Raw genomic sequence first — 26147 nt, 5'->3', positions numbered from 1 at the left:
CAGCACTATGTTTGTAGCATGTATGTATGGACAGCAGAACCTATCACACTACCTAACACCCTGCACATAGCTACACTATATCAGGATATAACCTACACTGACTATCTCCCACTAACTATCTGTATTATATACAGGGAGTGCAGAATTATTAGGCAAGTTGTATTTTTGAGGATTAATTTTATTATTGAACAACAACCATGTTCTCAATGAACCCAAAAAACTAATTAATATCAAAGCTGAATATTTTTGGAAGTAGTTTTTAGTTTGTTTTTAGTTTTAGCTATTTTAGGGGGATATCTGTGTGTGCAGGTGACTATTACTGTGCATAATTATTAGGCAACTTAACAAAAAACAAATATATACCCATTTCAATTATTCATTTTTACCAGTGAAACCAATATAACATCTCAACATTCACAAATATACATTTCTGACATTCAAAAACAAAAACAAATCAGTGACCAATATAGCCACCTTTCTTTGCAAGGACACTCAAAAGCCTGCCATCCATGGATTCTGTCAGTGTTTTGATCTGTTCACCATCAACATTGCGTGCAGCAGCAACCACAGCCTCCCAGACACTGTTCAGAGAGGTGTACTGTTTTCCCTCCTTGTAAATCTCACATTTGATGATGGACCACAGGTTCTCAATGGGGTTCAGATCAGGTGAACAAGGAGGCCATGTCATTAGATTTTCTTCTTTTATACCCTTTCTTGCCAGCCACGCTGTGGAGTACTTGGACGCGTGTGATGGAGCATTGTCCTGCATGAAAATCATGTTTTTCTTGAAGGATGCAGACTTCTTCCTGTACCACTGCTTGAAGAAGGTGTCTTCCAGAAACTGACAGTAGGACTGGGAGTTGAGCTTGACTCCATCCTCAACCCGAAAAGGCCCCACAAGCTCATCTTTGATGATACCAGCCCAAACCAGTACTCCACCTCCACCTTGCTGGCGTCTGAGTCGGACTGGAGCTCTCTGCCCTTTACCAATCCAGCCACGGGCCCATACATCTGGCCCATCAAGACTCACTCTCATTTCATCAGTCCATAAAACCTTAGAAAAATCAGTCTTGAGATATTTCTTGGCCCAGTCTTGACGTTTCAGCTTGTGTGTCTTGTTCAGTGGTGGTCGTCTTTCAGCCTTTTTTACCTTGGCCATGTCTCTGAGTATTGCACACCTTGTGCTTTTGGGCACTCCAGTGATGTTGCAGCTCTGAAATATGGCCAAACTGGTGGCAAGTGGCATCTTGGCAGCTGCACGCTTGACTTTTCTCAGTTCATGGGCAGTTATTTTGCGCCTTGGTTTTTCCACACGCTTCTTGCGACCCTGTTGACTATTTTGAATTAAACGCTTGATTGTTCGATGATCACTCTTCAGAAGCTTTGCAATTTTAAGAGTGCTGCATCCCTCTGCAAGATATCTCACTATTTTTGACTTTTCTGAGCCTGTCAAGTCCTTCTTTTGACCCATTTTGCCAAAGGAAAGGAAGTTGCCTAATAATTATGCACACCTAATATAGGGTGTTGATGTCATTAGACCACACCCCTTCTCATTACAGAGATGCACATCACCTAATATGCTTAATTGGTAGTAGGCTTTCGAGCCTATACAGCTTGGAGTAAGACAACATGCATAAAGAGGATGATGTGGTCAAAATACTAATTTGCCTAATAATTCTGCACGCAGTGTATATTAGCTAACTAACTAACGAAATGAGTGGAAAGCACAGAGCACAGCAATGACACTGCTGTTTCTCTCAGAACTTTAAAACACTGTAGAAAATGGCTGCTGGGGAGGTTCTTATATAGTAAGGGGTAGGCAACTTTCCTATTGGTTGCTAGGGATGTTGCTAAGCTCAGACAAAGACATTGCAGCCTTCTCATTGGCCCACAAGCAAGAAGCAGGGAGAGATCATGGGTTCAGATGAAAAGAAAATCTAAAATATTTTAAAATATGAATATATATAACTATATTCTAAATATTGCGAATTCTCGAAGTACCGATATTCGCAATTAATATTCGCAATTAGAATATTCGCATCAAAAACACTAGTCTTGAGAAGGGATTGAAGTTAAACACTCTGAAATCCCAGTTTTCTGGAATCAACGCACATTGTAAAGGTGCTTTCTAAAGTCATCGTTGGTCCACCGATTTTTTTTTTTAACCACTTCCCATCTGGGCCATTTGCCCCCTTCCTGACCAGGCCAAATTTTGCAAAACTGACATATCTCACTTTATGTGGTAATAACTTTGGAACGCCTTTATTTATCCAAGTCATTCAGAGATTGTTTTCTCGTGACACATTGTACTTCATGATAATCATAAATTTGAGTCAAAATATTTCACCTTTATTTATGAAAAAATCCCAAATTTACCCAAAAATTTGAAAAATTCGCAATTTTCTAAATTTCAATTTCTCTGCTTTTAAAACAGAAAGTGATACCTCATAAAATATTTATTATTTAACATTCCCCATATGTCTACTTTATGTTGGCATCATTTTGGAAATGTCATTTTATTTTTTTAGGACGTTAGAAGGCTTAGAAGTTTAGAAGCAATTCTTCAAATTTATAAGAAAATTGCCAAAACCCACTTTATAAGGACCAGTTCAGGTCTGAAGTCACTTTGTGGGGCTTACATAGTGGATACCCCCATAAATGACCCCATTGTAGAAACTACACCCCTCAAGGTATTCAAAACCGATTTTACAAACTTTGTTAACCCTTTAGGCGTTCCACAAGAATTAAAGGAAAATGGAGATCAAATTTTTAAATTTCACTTTTTGGGCAGATTTTCCATTTTAATCCATTTTTTTCTTTAACACATCGATGGTTAACAGCCAAACAAAACTCAATATTTATTACCCAGATTCTGCGGTTTACAGAAACACCCCACATGTGGTCATAAACTGCTGTATGGGCACACGGCAGGGCACAGAAGAAAAGGAACTCCACATGGTTTTTAGATGCCATGTCCCATTTGAAGCCCCCTGATGCACCCTTACAGTAGAAACTCCCAAGAAGTGACCCCATTTTGGAAACTAGGGGATAAGGTGCCAGTTTTATTAGTACTATTTTTGGGTACATATGATTTTTTGATCATTCATTATAACACTTTATGGGGCAAAGTGACCAAAAAATTGGTTGTTTTAGCACAGTTTCTATTTATTTATTTTTACAGCGTTCACCTGAGGGGTTCAGTCAAGTGACATTTTTATAGAGCAGATCGTTACGGACGTGGCGATACCTAATATGTATACTTTTTCTCATTTATTAAAGTTTTACACAATAATAGCATTTTTGAAACAAAAAAATTATGTTTTAATGTGTCCATGTTCTGAGAGCTATAGTTTTTTTATTTTTTGAGAGATTTTCTTATGTAGGGGCTCATTTTTTGCAGGATGAGGTGACGGTTTTTTTGGTACCATTTTGTGGGACATACGCGTTTTTGATCACTTGGTGTTGCACCTTTTGTGATGCAAGGTGACAAAAATTGCTTGTTTTGACAGTTTTTTTTTTTTTTTTTTACGGTGTTCACCCGAGGGGTTAGGTCATGTGATATTTTTATAGAGCTGGTTTTTACGGACGCGGCAATACCTAATATGTATACTTTTTTTTATTTGTTTCACTTTAACACAATAATAGCATTTTTGAAACCAAAAAAATGATGTTTTAGTGTCTCCATGTTCTAAGAGCTATATTTTTTTTTTTTTGGAGAGATTTTCTTATGTAGGGGCTAATTTTTTGCGGGATGAGGTGACGGTTTTATTGGTACTATTTTGTGGGACATACGCGTTTTTGATCACTTGGTGTTGCACTTTTTGTGATGCAAGGTGACAAAAATTGCTTGTTTTGACAGTTTTTATTATTATTTTTTTACGGTGTTCATCCGAGGGGTTAGGTCATGTGATATTTTTATAGAGCTGGTTTTTACGGACGCGGCAATACCTAATATGTATACTTTTTTTTTTTTTTTCTATTTTTTTTCATTCCTTTTTTTTTACATGTGAAACTTTTTTTAATTTTTTTATTTTCAACCTTTTATTTTTATTTTTTTTATTTTACACTTTTCGTCCCCCATAAGGTCATACAAGACCTCTGGGGGACATTTACTTCACTTTTTTTTTTCACAGTTGATTTCTCCTGTAACTGGGGCTGACATAGTAGCCCCAGTTACAGGACAAATACACCCCTATAGAGGCTGTACAGCAGCAATCCAGCGCTGTACAGCCTCAGTGCAGGGCTGATCGAGGTCTCTGAGAGACCTCACACAGCTCCTGCACTCTCCGGTCACATGACCGCCGGGCCGGAACAGGAAGCGCACAGCGCTTCCTTCTCTGCAGACACAGCGCTCGGTGAGCGCTGTGTCTGCAGCGATCTAGAAGGCAGGGACACCTGGGCACTGTCCCTGCCTTGTCTTAGGGTTGCCCTGCTGTCACTGACAGCGGGCAACCCGATCAGCAGCTGCACGATTAGCGTGCAGCTGCACTTTCTGAACGGACGTTCTGGAACGTCCGTTCAGAAATAGACGTCCACCCATAGGACGTTTATATCCTATGGGCGGACGTGAAGCGGTTAAGGCTGTAAAGAATCTCAGACTGATTTATTGTTCATACTCCTGAACTTACTTAGGATCTGTCCATAGTACTAAAAAACCTTATGATGTTCCTTCTTGAGCCGGCAGAGCACACATTGCTGAAGTACATTTTATATAAAACCTTGTTCCTTTTAGCCATAACCAGGACAAAACAAGGTGAGCTTCAGGGTCTCAGTAAAAGAACCATATCTCTGAATATTTTCAAAGCAAATTGTCTTGAGGCTTATGCTGATGTTCCTTCTCAAAGTGAATTAAACGTCTAACAAAAATCAAGACATATAGTTACCGGTATTTTATCCGAATCCTCAAAACGAAGAAAATAATATTCTGAAAGTCAAGTGAATAATGCTGCTTTATCTTCAAAGGACTCAAATCTTTAGACAGGCTAAAAATCTCTTCATATAGTTCAGAGGGCCTAATATGGGGAAAAAGCCACTAAAACGTCCCTCTCTAGATGGATTAAGGAGTTAATAAGAGATTGTTACCTTTTAAATGGCGAAGATCCTCCTTCTGTGAAAGCACACTCTACCCGTTCAACAGCAGTTTCCTGGGCAGAGCAGGAAAATGTGCCCTTGGACCCGATATGTAGCGCTGCCACATGGTCACCCATGTCAACAACTACAGTTTGGGTCTTAGTCTCTCAGAGGGTTTGGCCTTTGGCAAAAGAGTGCTCACTCAAGCGGTTGTTTCTTGATCCCACCCTTATTATGTATTGCTTCTCATGTCCCATTGTGTGTTGCCGTAGGACGTCGATGAAAGAATAAAATTAACTCACCTGAAAATGTCATTTCCTGGAGTCTGTAGGCAGCACAACTTACCCACCCTAATAATTTTGTATTGCTGCAGAATATACATGGTATGACTCTAAATTAGCACTTTTATAGTACCAGGAGGTCTAAAATTAATTTGCATAATTGCTATTGTGTGATGCCTACGGAATCCGGGAAATGAAAATTTCAGGTGAGTAAATTTTATTCTGTTTATCACAGAGAGTAAGCTCTGAGCAAGATGACTTTTGAATGCTACCCTGTCTCTTTGTTATCCACCATCTTGGGTGTTGCTGCAATGAGAGCTTGTCAAGAACTGACCTGCTCTAAGTGAAATGAAACCCCTTTAGTGTTAGATATTGGCCGAGGACAAAAATAGTCCAGTCTATGACAAAACACTCAATGGTTTGTTATAGAGAAGCACATGTAACCCCAAGTGTCCTTAATCTAAATATTTTACATAAACACAACTTCAGGTATATGCATATGGAACAAGTCAGAGTATGTTGGCATTATTTGGGTGTTAATTAACATCTGATATATCACTCAGTTCCAGTATCTAGATAGGTTTACCATTAAACCATAGGAATGTACATATGGGAGTTAATTATAACAATTCATCAACAAAACCTGGTCAGATAAATCAGTGATATAGTCATCATGCCACCAATATCAATGTCTCCACACAGGAGGGTTAGTCTGTAGGAGCAATGAATGTCACAGCACTAGGAGAAAGTATAATATGAGCCAAGAAGACAAATGTCTGTCAGTGACAATGGTGACGCTGTCGTGGAGAAAATAGAAGATTTTATTTTATCTGTAAAAACTGTTTGAAGCTAAAAAATTTATATGTCCACATACGTTATAAAACTATTACATGGGACGTCGTAACTCTGGACTCTCCCGAACTGTGGGTGGAGGTGTGAATGCAGTCATAAGAAGCAATGTTCATGGGGCCAATTCATCTTCACTGCTCTGGAAGTAAACAAGGCTCTTCTTGCCTTCCTTATATCCACAATACTTTTCCTTCATGGATCCCACGTTCACAGTTAACCTCAGAGAAATATAATATGGTCGTTTGGCAGATTCAGGATAATTCCACCCAAAAAATAAATATTATTGGCTTTTAAGATCTATAAAAGCTACACAGTGATGTGCCATGTAATATAAAAAATCTCAATGTTGTATTGTGACACTGGATCCAATAATAGTCAACAGGGTTACAACATGTCAGTCACGAATAATCCAACACTTGGATTTTTGGTTACAGGCCATAGGGATTTTGCCATCATAGAGCACAATGTAAGTCACATGCGGCTGCAATTTGATTGTGACTTTGCTGCAATTTGGACGATTTTGTTTTACAGCCATATCTCAGATCTAAAATAGCTGCACAACAGCAATTTGTAGACCAGTTGCGGGACTATCCCGAGACTGTGGCGTGACACATTGCCATGTAGCCTCAGTTATTTACCTGCGTTTGTATAACATGGGGTAAAAATATTTTTTTGCTGTTTTGGCGTTTCCCATATTCTTAGAAATAATATAGTTTCTTGTGATCTGAGTTTTAGAATTTAATTTTCTCACAAAACATCTTCCACATATAAAATATCAAAACAGCTGATCTCCTGTGTGACTTCTCTGATGCTCCATAAGTTTGGCTTTAGTAGTAAAACATTTCTTACATTCTGAACATGAGTATGGTTGCTCTTTTGTGTGACTTCTATAATGTGTAACAAGATTGTATTTGTGTGTAAAGCATTTTCCACATTGTGAGCATGAATATGGCTTCTCTCCTGTATGACTTCTCTGATGTTTAACAAGATGTGATTTTTGTGTAAAACATTTTCCACATTCTGAGCATGAATATGGCTTCTCTCCGGTGTGAAATCTCTGATGTTTAACAAGACTTGATTTATCTCTAAAATATTTTCCACATTCTGAACATGAATGTGGTTTCTCTCCTGTGTGAATTCTCTTATGTTTAACAAGACCTGATTTTTCTCGAAAATATTTTCCACATTCTGAACATGAATACGGCTTCTCTCCTGTGTGTATTTTCTCATGTGTAACAAGGCTTGATTTCTTTGTAAAACATTTCTCACAATCTGAACATGAATACGGCTTCTCTCCTTTGTGTATTTTCTCATGTGTAACAAGACTTGATTTCTTTGTAAAACATTTCTCACATTTTGAACATACATATGGTTTTTCTCCTGTGTGACTTCTCTGATGTGCAACAAGATCTGATTTCTGTGTAAAACATTTCTCGCATTCTGAACATGAATACGGCTTCTGTCCTGTGTGTATTTTCTCATGTGTAACAAGATTTGATTTCTTTGAAAAACATTTCTCACATTCTGAACATACATATGGTTTTTCTCCTGTGTGATTTCTCTGATGTGTAACAAGACTTGATTTCTTTGTAAAACATTTCCCACATTCTGAACATGAATAGGGCTTCTCACCTGTGTGAATTCTCTCATGTGTAACAAGACTTGATTTATCAATAAAACATTTCCCACATTCTGAACATGAATACAACTTCTCTCCTGTGTGATTTCTCTGATGTGTAATAAGCTTTGATTTCTGTGTAAAACATTTTCCACATTCTGAACAAGAGTATGGCTTTTCTCCTGTGTGACTTCTCTGATGTGTAATAAGCTTTGATTTCTGTGTAAAACATATTCCACATTCTGAACAAGAGTATGGCTTCTCTTCTGTGTGAATTATCTCATGTCTAACAAGATGGGATTTATATGTAAAGCACTTCCCACATTCTGAACAAGAGTATGGCTTCTCTCCTGTGTGAATTATCTCATGTCTAACAAGATTGGATTTATATGTAAAGCACTTCCCACATTCTGAACAGGAGTATAACTTATCCCCTGTGTGAATTTGCCTGGGAATAGAAAGACTTAATATGTTTGTGGACACTCTATCTAGTTGAAACCGTTTTCTCCCTTTCTGACCTGTACTTATGTTAACAATGTGTGATTGGTAAGGAGAAGCCTCCTCATGATTAGGGTGATTATATGATAGCTCTGTACTGTGAAGTCCTGCATATACATTAAGGGTATTGAGGTTTTCTCCTGAAGAGCGCGGCATGATATCTTCATCTTCTACTTTATAATTTAGTGATAACATGAAGTCTCCCTCAAAGTTCTTACTGTTATCTTCTGTGAAGATAAAAAAATTACATTTGTGATCAAAACATAGAACATTTATATTAGGCTAGAAGTGGATCCAGGAGGAAGTAAAGGTATGTAGTAAGTCATTGATTTTGAATGCACTTCTGGCTTTGACTCAAAAAACTGCATGTGTGATGCCAAGTGGGTATTACAATAATACAATAAATTGTCAAGCACAAAGTGGAAAGCTCTTAAGTGTACCCCCTCCAATGCTTCTGCTGAAATCTCAGTACAAGCTGCAGTCTCACTGACTCAGCGGTGAAAGATCCCTTTTCTTCTGGCAGCAGTTTCAGAGTGGAATTTACAGCTTCTAATAACATCTGCTGCTGTATTTTACTGCTGCATGCACTCAGCATGTGTGAGATAGCAGCAGGGGAGAACATACACTGAAAATAGCTTGTCAATTAAGCTATAAGTGAACGGAGAATGAGTTTAGCTTGTGAATACAGGACTCATGAGCTCTGCACTCTCTAGCTACAGTCATAATATGCTAATTTTAACATCATACAAGAAAATGTTCAAAAACAATTATACAGCCATTATGACATGGAGTTTGAAAGTAAGTACACCGGCCTCCTCAGGTCTAAGAAATCAATTTAATGCTACATGCAACTTGTATTGTTAAAGTCTAGTGAGAGATCCTCTTTAATATTGATATAGACAACCTGATCATGGGTACTGTATACATTTAATAAGCAGGGGTGCACCATTCATGAGGAAAATTGAGTCTCTGGCTTTATGAGTAACTCTGCTAGGACTGCAGGAGGCAAAAGATTAGCCTCCAGCTCTGCACATCTTATTCTGTGTATATGGACACTGCACAGTACCAACTCTCATGTCCTGTATACTGAGTGTAATCCTCAGTATCTGCTCTTATTCTGTATATACGGACACTGCACAGTTTGTATATTTGTGGACAGTCTAAATATTGTAGGTGTTTTTTTACTGCCATCTGTAGTTTCTGATAAAGAAAAAACCCTGCCAATACATGTGATGTGAAGTGTAGACCACTTGTGTTCAGCCTTTTCTGCTGTCAGGGCTCTGAGGAAGGGGTCTGAGTTAAAGGGACCGTCATGGATGTTTTTTTACATGGTGCTGAAAGTTTTTTTACTTTAAAGGGATTTTTCGAGATTTTGATACTGATGACCTATCCTCAGGATAGGTCATTAGTATCTGATTGGTGAGTGTCCGACACCCGGAATCCCTACTGATCAGCTGTTTGAGAAGGCACCAGAGATCCTGCGAGTGGCGCGGACTTCTCGTAGCTTACCAAGCACAGCACCGTACATCGTATAGTGGCTGTGCTTGGTATCACGCTCAGCCCTACACTGAAGTGAGCGACGATGCCTTCTCAAACAGCTCATCGGCTTGGATAGGTCATCAGTATCAAAATCTCAACCCCGGAGTGTGGTCTGGTCTGAGGTCTGTAGTTGTTTTGGTGATTATACTTCTTTTAAGTCGGAGGTCTGTATTTATTCTTAAGTTTGGAATATACTTTGGGGTCTGGGATTTAAATTCACTTTCGGATGTGATAAAGATGTCGAATGCACGACTTAAGTAGAAGTTAGCGATATTGGGGGGGGGGGGTATGTAAATGGCTGGCATGTGTTAAACATTTCTGAGCATCACATAACACATTCTGTGTATGTATCGGAATCACACTGAGAAATAGTGACATAGTTACATAGTTAATACGGCTGAAAAAGACATAAGTCCACCAAGTTCAACCAAGGAATAGGTGGGGACGTGAATCCCAGAAGGAAGTGAGACTCGGATTTCTACACATTTTCATAAGCATTAATGTCATTTACTTTTAAGAATTCATCTAAACCCTTTTTGAAACTGTCCACTGTTCCTGCTATGACCACGTCCTGAGGAAGTCTATTCCACAGATTCACAGTTCTTACAGTAAAGAAGCTTTGACACTTCTGGAGACTGAACTTTTTCTTCTTCAGTCGGAGGCAGTGCCCCCTTGTCTTTTGAGGGCATTTTACATGGAACAGTTTTTCACTGTATTTTTTGTATTTATATATTTGTATAGATTTATAATGTCCCCCATTAAACGTCTATTCTCAAGACTAAATAAATGTAATTATTTTAATCTTTCCTCATTACTCAGACCCTCCATGCCCCTTATCAGTTTAGTCGCTCTCCTCTGTACTTTTTTCAGCTGCAGTGCATCCTTTCTATGGACTGGTGCCCAGAACTGAACTGCATATTCCAGATGAGGCCGCACCAGCGCTTTGTAAAGTGGTGATATCACATCCCTGCCCCGCGAGTCCATGCCTCATTTATTACATGACAATATCCTGGTGGCCTTAGAAGCAGCTGATTGACACCCAAATCCTTCTCCCCTAGGACATAGGAAGCACAGAGATTATTACTACACGGACCTTCAGCCAGTTTTCAATCCAATTACAAACTATATTTTCCAAGCCTATAGACCTCACTTTACCTAATAAATGTCTATGAGGGACAGTATCAAAAACCTTTGCAAAATCCAGAAACATTACATCCACAGCCGCCCCTCTGTCCAGGCTTCTACTAACCTCCTCATAAAAACAAATCAGGTTAGTCTGACAACTTCTGTCCTTGGTAAAACCATGCTGGTTATCACTTATACTATTATTTACAGTCACATACTCCTGTATATAGTCCTTTAAGAGTCCTTCATTTTTCCCACAACAGAAGTGAAACTAACTGGTCTATAATTACCAGTGAAGGACCTAGGTCCTTCTTTGAATATGGGCACCACATCTGCCTTACGCCAGTCACTTGGCACTGTACCAGTACCTAGAGAATCTTAAAAAAATGGTAATAGTGAATGGTACAGTCTGTGTGTATATATGCTATATACTGTATTTATGTGTATATATGCTGTGTACGTGTGTCGCTGTTACAAGGGTAAACCTGTTTCTGACCCCATAACTATTACTGGTTCCTACACCACCCTGAACATTGTGGGCTTAGGTTAGGTCAAGGAAAGGCAGTTCTGTTAGTGCTAGGTACCCAACTGCAGAAGCCACCTTGACGCCTTGTAGATGGGCCCGACACACGTTTGATCAAAAATGCGCGCAGAGCTTCTATTTTTCATGTATAGTAGGTATAGTACCACTTTAATCCAGAATAATCCCTAATCCCTGGTTCTATTGTTTCTAGCGGGGGACGCTACGGAGGCTCGCCCCCGTCTGCCATTGGCTGCTCCCCCCCGACACTGGATGTTTTCATTGGCGAACGGGGAGAAACAATAGCAGCGGCGCGGGGACCAGGAACGGCGCAGAAAGCGTAGTAAGTATATTCCCTGTGAGGGGCGCGGCACATGGGGGGACAGCTTATGATATTGGATAACCCCTTTAACCCTTTATTGACAGGGCTGCTGAAGCCTGGTTGTCATTTAATTACCAAGAACTTCTTTTCGTCACATCACATGACCCACAACTTTTAGATTTTCCTGTCAATGTAGTCGAGGGCTTGTGTTTTGTGTGTCGAGTTGTACTTTTTTTTAATGTACATGTCATTTATTCTTAGGTTTAATTAGTTTTCATTAAGGAACACAAAAACCCCACTAATTCCCCCACTGTTCTTTGCAGGTTTTTTTTTGTTGCTGTTTATCATCTAGTAATATAATTTTAATCTATGGGGGATTCATGTCACGTGACCGCTGCTAAGAAAGAAGAGTCGCAGCCCAAAGTGAAAGAGGAGAGCACTTAGTCACGTGTCTTAGGAGGACAGTTTTACAGCAGTTATTTCCTTTTTTACTGCAAAAATCCTTTAATCTTCATAAAGAAAATCACCAAAATCTATAACTTACTGTTTAATATTTCTCTACTATCCCAACATGATGGTTAACCCTTTCCTGCACAAGGAGGTACATGTAGGTCACTGGCAGCATGTAATTCCTGCACAATGCCGTACATGTATCCATCATGACAGCACAGACATAAAAGCTGTGCCCCCATAATCCCCAGTGGGTGTGTGGATGTGACTGACCGTCATGTCCTGCAGGAACAGCCGGGATCAGAGAAGAATCTGATCAGAGATCGCCGTCAGCTGGATAAGGATAACACTTCATGATGAGGACATCTCCAATCAAAGAGCAGCAGCCGGTGATCAGATTCTCCTCCTGCCCTGAAGGCACCAAAGACAGAATCTGAAGTCACTTTCTCCATTCATGATTCCATACCTGTGGTGGCATCTCCTGGAATGTCCTCCTCCACCTCACTCTTACACGGGGGATCGCACGTCATCCTCTCTTCTTCATCCTCTACTTTAATATCAGTCAGATCTTCCCCCTGATTTGTCATCTGTAACAATTCAGTACAATACAGCAGACAGGTGGGAAATCTAACAGATCCACATAAGAGACCCCCACAATCTATGACCGCAGAACCCCCCTATGTAGATGTGTATAGGGCTCAGCTCCATCTACCTGAGGATTCTCTGGGACCTTCTCCTCTGGACAGTCCTGGGAATACAGAGGACGGGGACATCTCTCTGGTGGATTTCTCCTCCTGGATCCATCTGTGGAGACACAAGCACACAGTGACTGAATACATGGCCTCCTGTAGATCTGTCTATAGATCAGACACTTCTCTCAGCTCCTTCACGTTTAGGTTTAGTGATCGGAGGAAATAACAATATTCTGCTCCTCACCACCTGTGCCGAGGTCCCAGCACCTAGCAGACCACAAGACTGAAGCCTGGTCTGAGTGCCCTACCAACAGGAACAGGAACCTGTAAGATCACTGAAACCCCCATCCTCCTCTGTAGGAAGATTCATTAGAAGGAAAGTGGGCACTGATGATTATCTGCTGACTATGGGGTATGTTGGGGTGGGGGTACATATATTTTTTCCAGGGAAATGGGTAAGAGTAAGGATCTATCCAACTTTAGGGCCAAAACAAGATGTGCAGAGTACTGGGTCAAATCATCTCCAAAGCGACCAGTCATGTGGACAGACAGGACCATGTGTGTCACTTACCTGGGGAAGGAATGGAATGAGGTTCCGGGTATTATGTGGATGGCCAGGTGGGTGCGCATTACTTACCTTGGGAACAGACAGTACCAGGTGCCAGGTGCACAATGGGAAGAAAATAAGCTGCCGGAGGTAGTGCAATGCTCGGGGCAATGTTATTTCGGGGAACTTTGGCTTTAGATTCCCAGATCTCAATTTGAGCTTCATCTGTGGGATTTGCTGGAAAAATAAGACGATCCATGGAGGCCGCACCGAGTAACTTACAGGACCTGCCTTAGAAGCTGGTCTCCTCTTGTCTGTAGACCTGGGCTATGGTCACTGAATGAACGTGAGAAGAATCGCTCCTAACTCCCTCCCATGGTGAGAATCCTCCTCCTGAGCAGTACTCTACCTCCCCTGAAGTGGGAAAGATGCAGGTAGCTCCCATCCTGACCGACTTGTATCTGAGGCAGTTACTATGGGATTCCTCTTACCCATTGCCCTCCGTCGTCTGCTGAGCTTGAATCTGTGCACCCCCTGTTCGGTCTATTCCACCTTATGTCATGTCCTGTACGCCATAATGTTTCTTCACTGTGTGGGGCACTGATGGCGGTTGGGAACGTGACAACACTTATAACTGACCCTACACTATTCCTGGATGGAGTTTATAAATGAGGGGTGTTTTGGCTCCACTCGGTGTGGAGTGTCATAAATATAGGAGGATAGGTCATCAGTGACAAAAACTCAGATTAGAAAATTCACAGCCATAACTCATGTTTAGAATAATCCACCAAAATTCTCTGGAAGTCATAGAGCTGGTGACTTTTGTGTATACAATTACCCATATGACTTGGGAGGGCAAAGGGGCTGAGCCTGAACCCCTAAATATGTATCATGAACTGACAACCAGGGTCAGAACGTGGCGGTACGCCTAGCTATAGGTCTGGCCAAGTTTACATTGAGTGTGTTCCTGTGAGACCGTTGTGGGCCAAGGCTTAGGACAAAATCTAAGGGCTTTGTTCTGGCAGTTCCCTGGTATTCACCCTATACAGGGATCCGGACTTTGCCGCAAGGAACCAACCAGGCCGCTACCTCTTGAAGTACCTCCTGGTATAGCTGGCTGCTAACCCACGGGGTTCAGAGACACCGGTGCAAAGCACCAAGGACGTAGGCAAAAAAGTGTAGTCTGAACACAGTCCAAAATACAGACAGGCCGAGTACTTGCATATTCCAAATAGCAGTTCCAAGGTCAGGACAGGCTGAGTAGGAGTGTAGTCCAGGTCACAGTTCGAAGGTCTGGACAGGCGGCGAGGAGCAGAATCGGTAGACAGACTAGGTTCGGTACATGGGAATTCAGAAGAGATCACCTCAAAAGCTCAGACGAGGAGGTGGATCTACATCCCAGACTAATCTGTAGTCATCACTTGAACCGACGGAGCCATCCCATAGCAGTGAATGGGGACGCCATGCTTGTAATTACACTGCTCGTCGCTGCAATTGCTGTGGAGATCAGGAAAACAGAGCAGAGAAGGCAGCGCTCGTATGAGAGCTGCCTTCTCTTTAAACGGCTGATCGGCGGGGGTGCCGGGTGTCGGACCGCATCGTTCGAATATTGATGACCTGTCCTGAGGACAGCTCATCAGAAAGAAGCAGCAGACAACCCCTTTAAATGAGGAGGTGCAAGGCAAACCCAGGAGGCGCCACTGAGTGACTGCAGATCTGAGACTGAGAACGGCCACCACAAGGGAGTTACAAAACTGTGGCTGAGAAGCAACTCACTACCTCAGGGCCTGAACCACTGCGGGCAGACGAACCACGGCCTCAGGGTGGAAGACACAGAAGGCCACATTAAAGAAAGACACTAAGTCATCCAGGAGAGACAGACGACGGATCCCCTCCTCCTTCCCTAGTAACTGGACCACGAAGGTAATGAAGAGCTCACCAATCATCTGCTGCTTCAAAAAGGGGCATCTGCCCCAGACATCCCCAGAAGCTCCTGGAGGAGACTGAATCCAGCAGGAACCTCCTGAGATCCTTCAGGTGAATGGAGCCTATTAATATGTCTGACTTATAAGGAAATGCAGGGACCTAATGTGATGTTTAAAGAGTCTGTGGAGCTCCTCCATTACATGTCACTGCACACACGTGTATACACTGCACATGACGGCTCTTACCTTGTGATATAAGAGGCTGGTGCTCCTCCATTACATGTCACTGCACACACGTGTATACACTGCACATGACAGGTCTTACCCTGTGATATAAGAGGCTGGTGCTCCTCCATTACATGTCACTGCACACACGTGTATACACTGCACATGACGGGTCTTACCTTGTGATATAAGAGGCTGGTGCTCCTCCATTACATGTCACTGCACACACGTGTATACACTGCACATGACGGCTCTTACCTTGTGATATAAGAGGCTGGTGCTCCTCCATTACATGTCACTGCACACACGTGTATACACTGCACATGACGGCTCTTACCTTGTGATATTAGAGGCTGGTGCTCCTCCATCATGGCCTCCTTGTACAGATCCTTGTGTCCTTCTATATACTCCCACTCCTCCATGGAGAAATAGACAGCGACATCCTGACACCTTATAGGAACCTGACAACACAATGACACCGTCATCACCCAGACCCCTCCAGTGCTGTTACTGGAGAATTTCCCAGCATTCCCAGCAGTGTCACCTCTCCAGTCAGCAGCTCCATCATCTTGTGGGTGAGTTCTAGGATCTTCTGCTCATGTATCAGGGGGTGAGGGGGAGGCTCTGTGATGGGGGGAGGGGTCCTGCTCCGCCCTCCTGACTCCTGGAGATGGATGATGGGAGTCACACAGTCCTCCGATGTCTTCTTCACTATTGTGTACGCCTGTGGATGGAGAGAGACACTTAGGGAATAAACCCTTCAGGGGCCATGTGCTCTCCTATGGCCCTTTCCTCCTGGGTACAACGTGCCTACTTACCTTCTCATGGCTCCTACAACATGACTATTGGTCACTGGTCACATGATACATCACTCACCATACTGGGGGCTGATCTTCAGGTTCTCCATCACTTGGAAGGTCTGGAGGCCGTTCTCCAGGACCCTCTTCCTATCACTTCCTATGATGGATTCTCCTTCCCGATGTCTGACTTGTTACAGAATACAATAAAGAGGAGATAAATCTAGAAAAGTTTACCTCTCCGCTCAGCAGGGAGATGATCTCCAAGGTGAGGTCTAATATTCTTCTGCTGATCTCCTTCCTGTCCATCCTTGGTGGTCATTCAGGAGAAGAGGAGAGAACTGGAGGAGCTGGAGGCTTCTAGTACTGCAGGCGCCTTTAGGAGAAGAGGAGAGGAAATCATCCAGGGGACAAGACCAGATGTCACCTCCAGAACCGCGTTTCCTGAGCCTGGAGGGGCCCCGCTTCTCAGAGCCCCCACCACATGGATTCCAGGGGCCCCAGCATGGAGATTTCTGGTGGCTCCACAGGAGATAAATGTCTGATAGATGCAGGTCCCACCTCTGGGCTGTGCTCAGCTGTGTCCACAACTCCTAGAGAAGAGACTGGAGAGAGCTGAGCTCAGGCCGGGCCCCGCTCCATTCATTCTCCTCCTGGAGGCAGGGGCCCCTCACCAGGACAGTCAGGGGCCAGCGAATGATGGACTACTCTAAACTCCACTGTCCACCATCTGCTCCTTTCACACCGCCACTGACTGCATGTACAACTGTAATGTGATATCAGACATTTCCTTTGGATTTAACCCTTTACAACACATTTCATATCTTATAGAAACATAGAATGTGTTGGCAGATAAGAACCATTTGGCCCATCTAGTCTGCCCAATATACTGAATACTATGGATAGCCCCCGGCCCTATCTTATATGAAGGATGGCCTTATGCCTATCCCATGCATGCTTAACCTCCTTCACTGTATTTGCAGCTACCACTTCTGCACATAATAGGAATAGTAACGATGTGAGAATAAGCAGCATAAAAATCTCCAGAGGTGACATGTCTGAGCTCTCCACCACACTGTCTCCTCACAGCTCATCTTACCTGCAGGCTGGAGGAATGGCTGATACCAGAGAGAACAAGAGCCCTGACTACCGACCAGGACCTGCCCAGTATCTGCTGCACTGCCAGAGCTGAAGGACCTGGGGTGACGTCACCGGCATGTGATCAGTGACTCTGCTTGCTAGCTCCGCCCCTGCACTGATCACATGACAGTGACATCATCACAGGTCCTTTAGCTCTCACAGTACATTCTAAACTGAAGGGGCTCCTGACAGAATCTAGCCCCGCCCCCAATTCCTTCTGAGAACTAATGTTTAATCTGATCCCTCACAGAACTTGTAGGAAAAGTCCTTCAGCCTCCAAATCAGAACATCAGCTCATAAAGTGTCCTAAACCTCTCCAGAGCCCATACATTGTAGGCATTACCCAGCAGCAGATACTGGGCAGGTCCTGGTCGGTAGTCAGGGCTCTTGTTCTCTCTGGTATCAGCCATTCCTCCAGCCTGCAGGTAAGATGAGCTGTGAGGAGACAGTGTGGTGGAGAGCTCAGACATGTCACCTCTGGAGATTCTCCTCCATTACACATAATAAATCCTATTAATGAGAAATGTCCATGTCCTCCAGGCTCCTCCTCACTTCACCGGCTGGACCCTATAGTCACCATAGAGACTTACCCCGCCCAGCAGGTATGGGGCCTATTAATGAGAAATATCCAGGCTCCTCCTCACCTAACAAGCGTGACCGACAGTTACCATGGAGACCGGCCCCACCCAGCGAGTATGTGGCCAGTGCCCTCCAGGCTCCTCCTCACCTCGCAGGTTGGGCCCTAAATTTCCTAAGAAGACTGGCCCCGCCCAGCAAGTATGGGGCCCAAGGTCTATTAATGAGAAATGTCCAGTATCCTCTAGGTTCCTCCTTACAGGCCGGACCCTATAGTTCCTAAGGAGACCGGCCCCGCTCAGGCTATGTGGTGCGGTCAAGTTTTTTTCATTATTACGTTGTACTCATTTTGAGCTAACAATCAGTTTTCAATTGGTCTTCATTAAAAATGTTCAGCTCCTTTCTCTTTGCAGCCTTAAGATTCTCTAGTAGCAGGATCTGAATGTTCACTTTGTTCCGTCAGGCAGCTCAGGTGACAGGCTCTTTATCTCTGCTCTCTGACCTTATAAACATTCATTATAGCTCAGTTCTTACCTTACTGTGTTTATGGCCTCTTAGTAGTTTAGAGATAAGGGTTATTAGATGACCGGCACAAAGTACAATTCTCACAGCAAGGCAGAAGTTAATGGGGTTGTCCTATCTTGGACATTGGGGGCATATCGCTAGGATATGCCCCAGTGTCTGATATGTGCAGGTCCCAGAAGGGGAGCCTGCAATGTGAAGGAGGGCGCAGTGCGCATGCGTGGCCGACTGCCATTAATTTCTATGTGAGCACTGGCACTGGCTCAGCTATGTCCGTCAGCCCCATTTTCGGTGCTCCCATAAGAATGAATGTAAGGCGGCTGAGCATGCACACTGCACCCTCGTTCACTTTGTGGGCTCTGTTCTAAGTATAGGTGCGGGTCCCTAGCTATATGCCCCCAATGTCCGACCTAAGAATACCCCTTTAACCTGAATATTTTTAATAAAGATCAATAAATGATTTTAAGCCCAAAATTAGTAAAAATACAATAAAAAAATATTGCGCCCGATAATCCTCCGACAGTGTTACCTGCGCCCTGCTCAGGTTTTGGGAAAAGGAAGTAACAGTTTATCCAGGGCAGAACTCGAGCAGCTAGGGGAGCGGTGCTGTAACCCTCCATATCTCAGGCTGTGTAGCAGCTAGAGGCAGAGCTCACAATAACGCCTCTACAGGTAAATTTACGCTTTGAAAAAAGGCTCATGCGTAATTAAAGGGGTATTCTCATCTCAGACAATGGTCTGAAAGGTGCTGGGACCCGAACTTCCACCGAGAATAGTTCGGGGAAGGTGGTGGCCAGAGGACATTTGGACTGCATTCTTCTGACTGCGGAGCCAGCTGCCGACATCAGAGGTGAGGAGGTCACTGCCAGGCAAGAGGTCAGATTCCAGTAACAAGAGCTACGATGAAGTACTGCTTCCCGTGCCCACCACCACCGCCGTCCTGTGTTCTCTTCCACTGTCTCCTGGCCCTCGGCTCCCACTATATTTCTACACTGCTCTGTCATCTCATCTGTGGGCACTGGATCTTACAGAGCAGAACATTGCGGGGTTAATCGTAGTAGTGATAACCTGGCTGCATGTGCAGCCCAAAGTAATGTGAACTGATTAGGGCAAATATAACATCCTGACCGCACCAGCATGCACTGTCTGAGCCTCTGATCTGCCTTCAGGTATGAGCGGCTCCACTGCTCAGCCGGAGCATGCTGGTACAATCAAGATATTTGCTTCAGTGTTTTTGGCTGCATGGTTTCTCTGCAAAAATAGCAACATTTTTACATTATTTGGGCCGACATATTATTTATTTCAATTACTGCAACTTTCATATTCCTCCCTGGCTAAAAATGCTCCTCAAAAATGCTAAAAGGAGTATTCTTACTCTTACGGAAAATATGTCATGCGACTGTGGGCTAAAGTTATGGACCTGGTCTTGTTTGAAAGAGACCAGGATTGCAGCCTTAGCTTCTCTACTTTGGGAGATAAAGCCTTTAGAAACCGGTTGGGACTGATAGTACCGGAATGTGAACGCAGGTTTTTAGCTGCTTTCACTCTCGAAGCTATTTTTTAAGATTATGCGTCCCTCCCTACCTATGGCATCTAATTCTTCAAACCCAGTCTTGTTGTAAAGCTTTAGATTGTCAGCTTTCAAACAAGACCAGACCTCTTGTTGCTACACAACCCAACATATGACAGCAGGGGGAAGGTCACATGGACTTCTGTGCGTGCTATCATTCCCCTTCTCCTCCATCTCTCTGATTGTTATATATGGGGGGTCTTTTCTTCCTGGGAAGGAGTGAGAAGATGAGCGCTTTCCCATGTAATCACCCCTCTGCGCCAAATCAGCCTATGGATTCACACCATGACCCAGTTGTGTACCAGTGTCCGGATCATGGTAACGCAGCTATCCTATGCAATGTTTGACCTTTTAACTGGCCTTGAGACGTGACTTGGATAATAAATAAGCCAGCATCTCATCTGCAGACAGCTGTCTTGAGAGTGGGGGATGGAGGGGTTTGTCCCTCAACAGTCAAGAGCGGAGAGTACTGGCTCATCCCGAAACAGTTGTCTGGAGATAAGGTGCTGGCTTATTTAATATCCGATTCATGTCTCAAGGCCTGTTTAAAGGGTTGAACATTGACTTATAGGATAGCTGCCTTACATCTGGTGGTATTAGAGGCGGAGCTTAAGAGCTCATTTGCATACCCTCTTCCCAGAATAACAGAGGAGCATGTATGGCCTATAAGTCTCCTCACGCCAATTAAGGCCCTCTCCACATGACAACTGTAAATGCAGTCAGCGGCGGTGTGAGATAGGGGACAGGGTGCAGTGGAGGGGAGAGTAGTAGTAGGGATAGTGGGGGTTGTTATCATTCGGCTGGACAGGTCCTGTGAGGAATATTCCGGGGATTTGGTGCAGACACAGGAATGTATGACAGCCAGGGGGCGCCCATCACAGCGCCAGCCCCAGTGCCCATCATCAGGGACCGCCTCCCTGGGTTTATTAGGGGGCGTGGCTAGAAGGCATGTGCAGAGCAGACGTGTCACATACGTGTTCCATGTAGAAATGTCTGCTCTTACCTTCTTTACAGAAGAGAAGTGCGGAGCGGATTCCCCCAGAACAGAGCAGACGTCGCGCTTCTCCTGGGATGGCGGGAATCCGGTCAGGAGAATGATGCGGTCAGATAGCGATCTCTTGTTCCGAGCTCCTCTACAGATTCCTCGTCTCCTCAGATCCGCAGAGACCTCTCGCTGTCTGTCCACATTACTCCATGGAAAACGTATCTTAGCTTGTCATTGTGGGGTGATCAAGCTGGTAGACGATCATAAGGCGCATTACCACGACCCGGTACAGGATACAATAAAGTTTATTTTGAGACAACGCGTTTCGGGGTCTCGACGGCCCCTTTATCAAGTCTGTGTCACCCTAGTTTTTTGTGCAGCTGGGTGTGTACTGCCTGGTTTCTTCTAAAAAAGGCGCATGTCCGTACCTGTTCGAAACGCGTAGATTGCAAACTGGACCTGTTCACTGCTCTGATCCTCTACTGCATGCCATGGCCTTTGGATTGTTTCACAGATTTGCACCAACTCTGCCCGGCTTGATCTCGGCCTGTTATTGACTATGAGTTTGTGTCATGGTCTTACCTTCTTGCTGTTCTCCTTCGTTTGACATGTCACCAGAGTTGGTGCAAATCTGTGAAACAATCCAAAGGCCATGGCATGCAGTAGAGGATCAGAGCAGTGAACAGGTCCAGTTTGCAATCTACGCGTTTCGAATAGGTACGGACATGCGCCTTTTTTAGAAGAAACCAGGCAGTACACACCCAGCTGCACAAAAAACTAGGGTGACACAGACTTGATAAAGGGGCCGTCGAGACCCCGAAACGCGTTGTCTCAAAATAAACTTTATTGTATCCTGTACCGGGTCGTGGTAATGCACCTTATGATCGTCTACCAGCTTGATCACCCCACAGTGACAAGCTAAGATACGTTTTCCAATATATACCCGAGTGGCGACTTGGCCTTCGTCCCAAGGGGCTTCTTGACGCATCTGGCAGCACTGACCTGCACCTTTTATACTTCACTGCTCACCTACAATACGGTTGCACTTAACTTCGGTGCAACCATAACAGGTGAGTCTATCGCATCCACCAGCTCTCTGAAAGAAGCTGTTGCACCTCGACTTACTTACCCTATGAGCGCCTTTCTCACCCTTTGGCCGTTACCTTACCACATTACTCCATGTCATTAGTGGGGTCCGGGGGGTCTTATTGGTGTCACTCTTCACCTCTCTGCTGGATCCAGGGACTGCAGCCTCCTGGGAATTGCTGTACAGGCGTCTGAGCCCCTCTTTATAAGGGAGAACTATGCACTATAGTATTGCTGTCTCCACCTACTTTATGGGCTCGGTGGAAGTCACTTGTGAGTCTAGAAGTTGTGTACAGGAGGTCCTATGCCCCCTAGGTGAGGGCTGGGAAGGCTGGTGACCCCATCGGGTTGTGGAGGCCGGTCATTGATATAGTGATTAGGCTACTTTCCCACTTACGGCAGAGTGATCCGACAAGCAGTTCCTTCGCCGGAACTACCTGCCGAATCCGGTAATCTGCATGCAAACAGACATTTGTAGACGGATCCGGATGCGGATCCGTCTTACAAATGCATTGCAAGAATGGATCTGTCCCTTCGTTTGTCATACGGAGAAACTAATCCGTTTCTATTTTATTTTTTTTACATTTTTACCGGTCTGCGACATTCCGGTATTTTTAATGCTGGATCCGGCACTAATACATTTCAATGTAAATTAATGCCGGATCCGGCATTCCAGCAACTGATCCGGCATATTGGACGGAGATAATACTGCGGTATTTCCTCCGTCCAAAACGCTGTTCAGTGACTGAACTGAAGACATCCTGATGCATCCTGAACGGATTTCTCTCCATTCAGAATGCATTGGGATAAAACTGATCACTTCTTTTCCAGTTTTGAGCCCCTAGGACGGAACTCAGTGCCGGAAAAGAAAAACGCTAGTGTGAAAGTACCCTTATCATGGCGTCTAATGGGACAGGTTCGTACAGTAATGAAGGAGTTAATGTCCATTTTGGAAGCTGAAGGAGTGGATCATAAAAGGAAAGAATGTCTATGGGACTTGGTTTCTAAAACTGCATCAGAAAACCTGACCATGTGACCCTACAAGTCACCGACCGAGGGTCCACGTGCGCAGACTCAGGATCTGGAGATCACAGGAGGCCATGGTCTCTGATGGTCACAGGTCCATATTCTACATGAGTTACAGGAACAGCTGAGGAAGTGTGTATGCTGGGAGTTGTAGTTTCACAACAGCTGGAGGTTGCTGATCCCTGATCTACATGGATGTACAAACCTCACTGCACTGCCAGGTGTCTCCTGCCTCCATAAACTACACTGCCAGGAGCTTAGATACAAACTGCACTGCCAGGAGCTTAGATACACCAGGAGCTCAGAGTTTTTCCCATCAGTGCAGCTTTATGAGGGTCTGAGTTTTGCGGGATGAGTTGTACTTTTTCTCGGCCTCATTATCGGGGACATGGGACTCACTGATTAACCTTTATTCCTTTTTTTGGAGGAGGGATGAAGAAAACCAGCAATACGACCCTTCTCCTGAATGAGCCACCAAGGATGGACAGGAAGGAGATCAGCAGAGGAATATTAGACCTCACCTTGGAGATCATCTCCCTGCTGAGCGGAGAGGTAAACTTTTCTAGATTTATCTCCTCTTTATTGTATTCTGTAACAAGTCAGACATCGGGAAGGTGAATCCATCATAGGAAGTGATAGGAAGAGTCCAGAGTCCTGGAGAACGGCCTCCAGACCTTCCAAGTGATGGAGACCCTGAAGATCAGCCCCCAGTATGGTGAGTGATGTATCATGTGACCAGTGACCAATAGTCATGTCGTAGGAGCCATGAGAAGGTAAGTAGGCACGTTGTATCCAGGAGGAAAGGGCCATAGGAGAGCACATGGCCCCTGAAGGGTTTATTCCCTAAGTGTCTCTCTCCATCCACAGGAGTACACAATAGTGAAGAAGACATCGGGGGACTGTGTGACTCCCATCATCCATCTCCAGGAGTCAGGAGGGCGGAGCAGGACCCCTCCCCCCATCACAGAGCGGTGTCCGGGCTTAAGACATGTTCTACACCGTGGGACATGTTGACTAATCTCTCAATTTTAAAATCAGTTTGAGGATTTAGTATTACTGCAGAGTGCACCTGTGTTCGTTATTGTTCTGTTATATTGTTATATTAATTATTACATCCGCACTTGTTACCTTGTGTAGGATGTCTATTGTGGTACTTGTGGTTCGCTGCGGGCATCCTCCATTGTATGCATTTTGCTGGGGATTGCCATTAGCAACGGGCCACAAATGCAGGATCTGCTCCCCTATATATATGCACAACTGCATGTGGGTTTGAAGCACCTCCTGCTAATGCCAACCTGTCTTCTTAGTTTGTATATATAGTTTTCTGGAGGTGTATAAACTCCTATTTAAATGTGCCTGTTTTCCATCTACAGGTCACATTTAGGTGCACCTGTGAGGCCTGGGACATATCAGCAAGTCTTGAGTGGGACTCACAGACTCCTCCCTCCTCCCATTGCAGGCATGGCCACATGCTGGAGGTAACTGGTGAGTTGTTTGTGAGTCGGCCCAATGCTCCTGTAATTTGCCCACTGGCTCCTGGTATTGCCCATATGGCTCAGGTTGGAGAGTGTAGGGTCCCGGGCTACTTGAGAAACCTTGTCGCGGTGTCCGGGCTTAAGACATGTTCTACACCGTGGGACATGTTGACTAATCTCTCAATTTTAAAATCAGTTTGAGGATTTAGTATTACTGCAGAGTGCACCTGTGTTCGTTATTGTTCTGTTATATTGAAATTCTCCAGTAACAGCACTGGAGGGGTCTGGGTGATGACGGTGTCATTGTGTTGTCAGGTTCCTATAAGGTGTCAGGATGTCACTGTCTATTTCTCCATGGAGGAGTGGGAGTATATAGAAGGACACAAGGATCTGTACAAGGAGGCCATGATGGAGGAGCACCAGCCTCTTATATCACAAGGTAAGACCCGTCATGTGCAGTGTGTACACGTGTGTGCAGTGACATGTAATGGAGGAGCACCAGCCTCTTATATCACAAGGTAAGAGCCGTCATGTGCAGTGTATACATGTGTGTGCAGTGACATGTAATGGAGGAGCACCAGCCTCTTATATCACAAGGTAAGAGCCGTCATGTGCAGTGTATACACGTGTGTGCAGTGACATGTAATGGAGGAGCACCAGCCTCTTATATCACAGGGTAAGAGCCGCCATGTGCAGTGTGTACACGTGTGTGCAGTGACATGTAGTGGAGGACCACCAGCCTCACAAGTAGTGATGGGTTAACTTGTGTTTTACAAGTTCGAGTTTGGGGTTTTGGTTTGGGTTTTATAACAATTACGTTATGCATTTCGTCATAGTAGAAGTCTATGCTGGCCATAGCATATTTCTCATAGACTTCAATCCTAATGTTTTGGAGTCTATGGCAGAAGCGATCTGATGATTGCATGTTCAGGTTCCCTGGGGGAACTTTTAAAAAGTGTAAAAAAGAAAAACCATTTTTTTTTAATATAAAGAAATATAAAAATTCAAACCACTCCCTTTCGCCAAAATAAAAATAAACAGTAAAAAATAGACATCATAGGCATCACTGCGTCCCAAAACACTTGTACAATTAAAATCTAAAAATATTTATCCCAACGGAAAACAGTGTAATGGAAAAAAATATCTAAATGAACGAATCACCATTTTTTTTATTTCTTCACCTCCCCCAAAATTGATGGGGGTCAAAATATTGCAATGCAAAGGAAAATATATTTTCTAAAGTTTAAAAAAAAAACTATACATATGTGGTACCTTTGTAATCGTACTGACCCAGAAAATGAAGGGCACG

The 26147-nt window shown here is 43.9% G+C and overlaps 1 long non-coding RNA gene and 1 pseudogene across 1 annotated transcript; one reads left to right on the top strand and one right to left on the bottom strand.

The window, feature by feature from the left end:
- Positions 1–6947: 6947 nt before the first annotated feature.
- The window catches only part of LOC120990669, a 49646-nt pseudogene continuing 30446 nt past the window's right edge, over positions 6948–26147 (bottom strand).
- On the top strand, positions 17965–24258 carry LOC120991266. The gene is made up of 3 exons (XR_005776605.1): positions 17965–18023; positions 23791–23915; positions 24231–24258. It is a non-coding gene; the product is annotated as an uncharacterized LOC120991266 (long non-coding RNA).

The sequence above is a fragment of the Bufo bufo genome, chromosome 2 (assembly GCF_905171765.1).
Source record: "Bufo bufo chromosome 2, aBufBuf1.1, whole genome shotgun sequence".
Classification (NCBI taxonomy): domain Eukaryota; kingdom Metazoa; phylum Chordata; class Amphibia; order Anura; family Bufonidae; genus Bufo; species Bufo bufo.
This window is presented reverse-complemented; position numbering and strand designations above follow the sequence as displayed.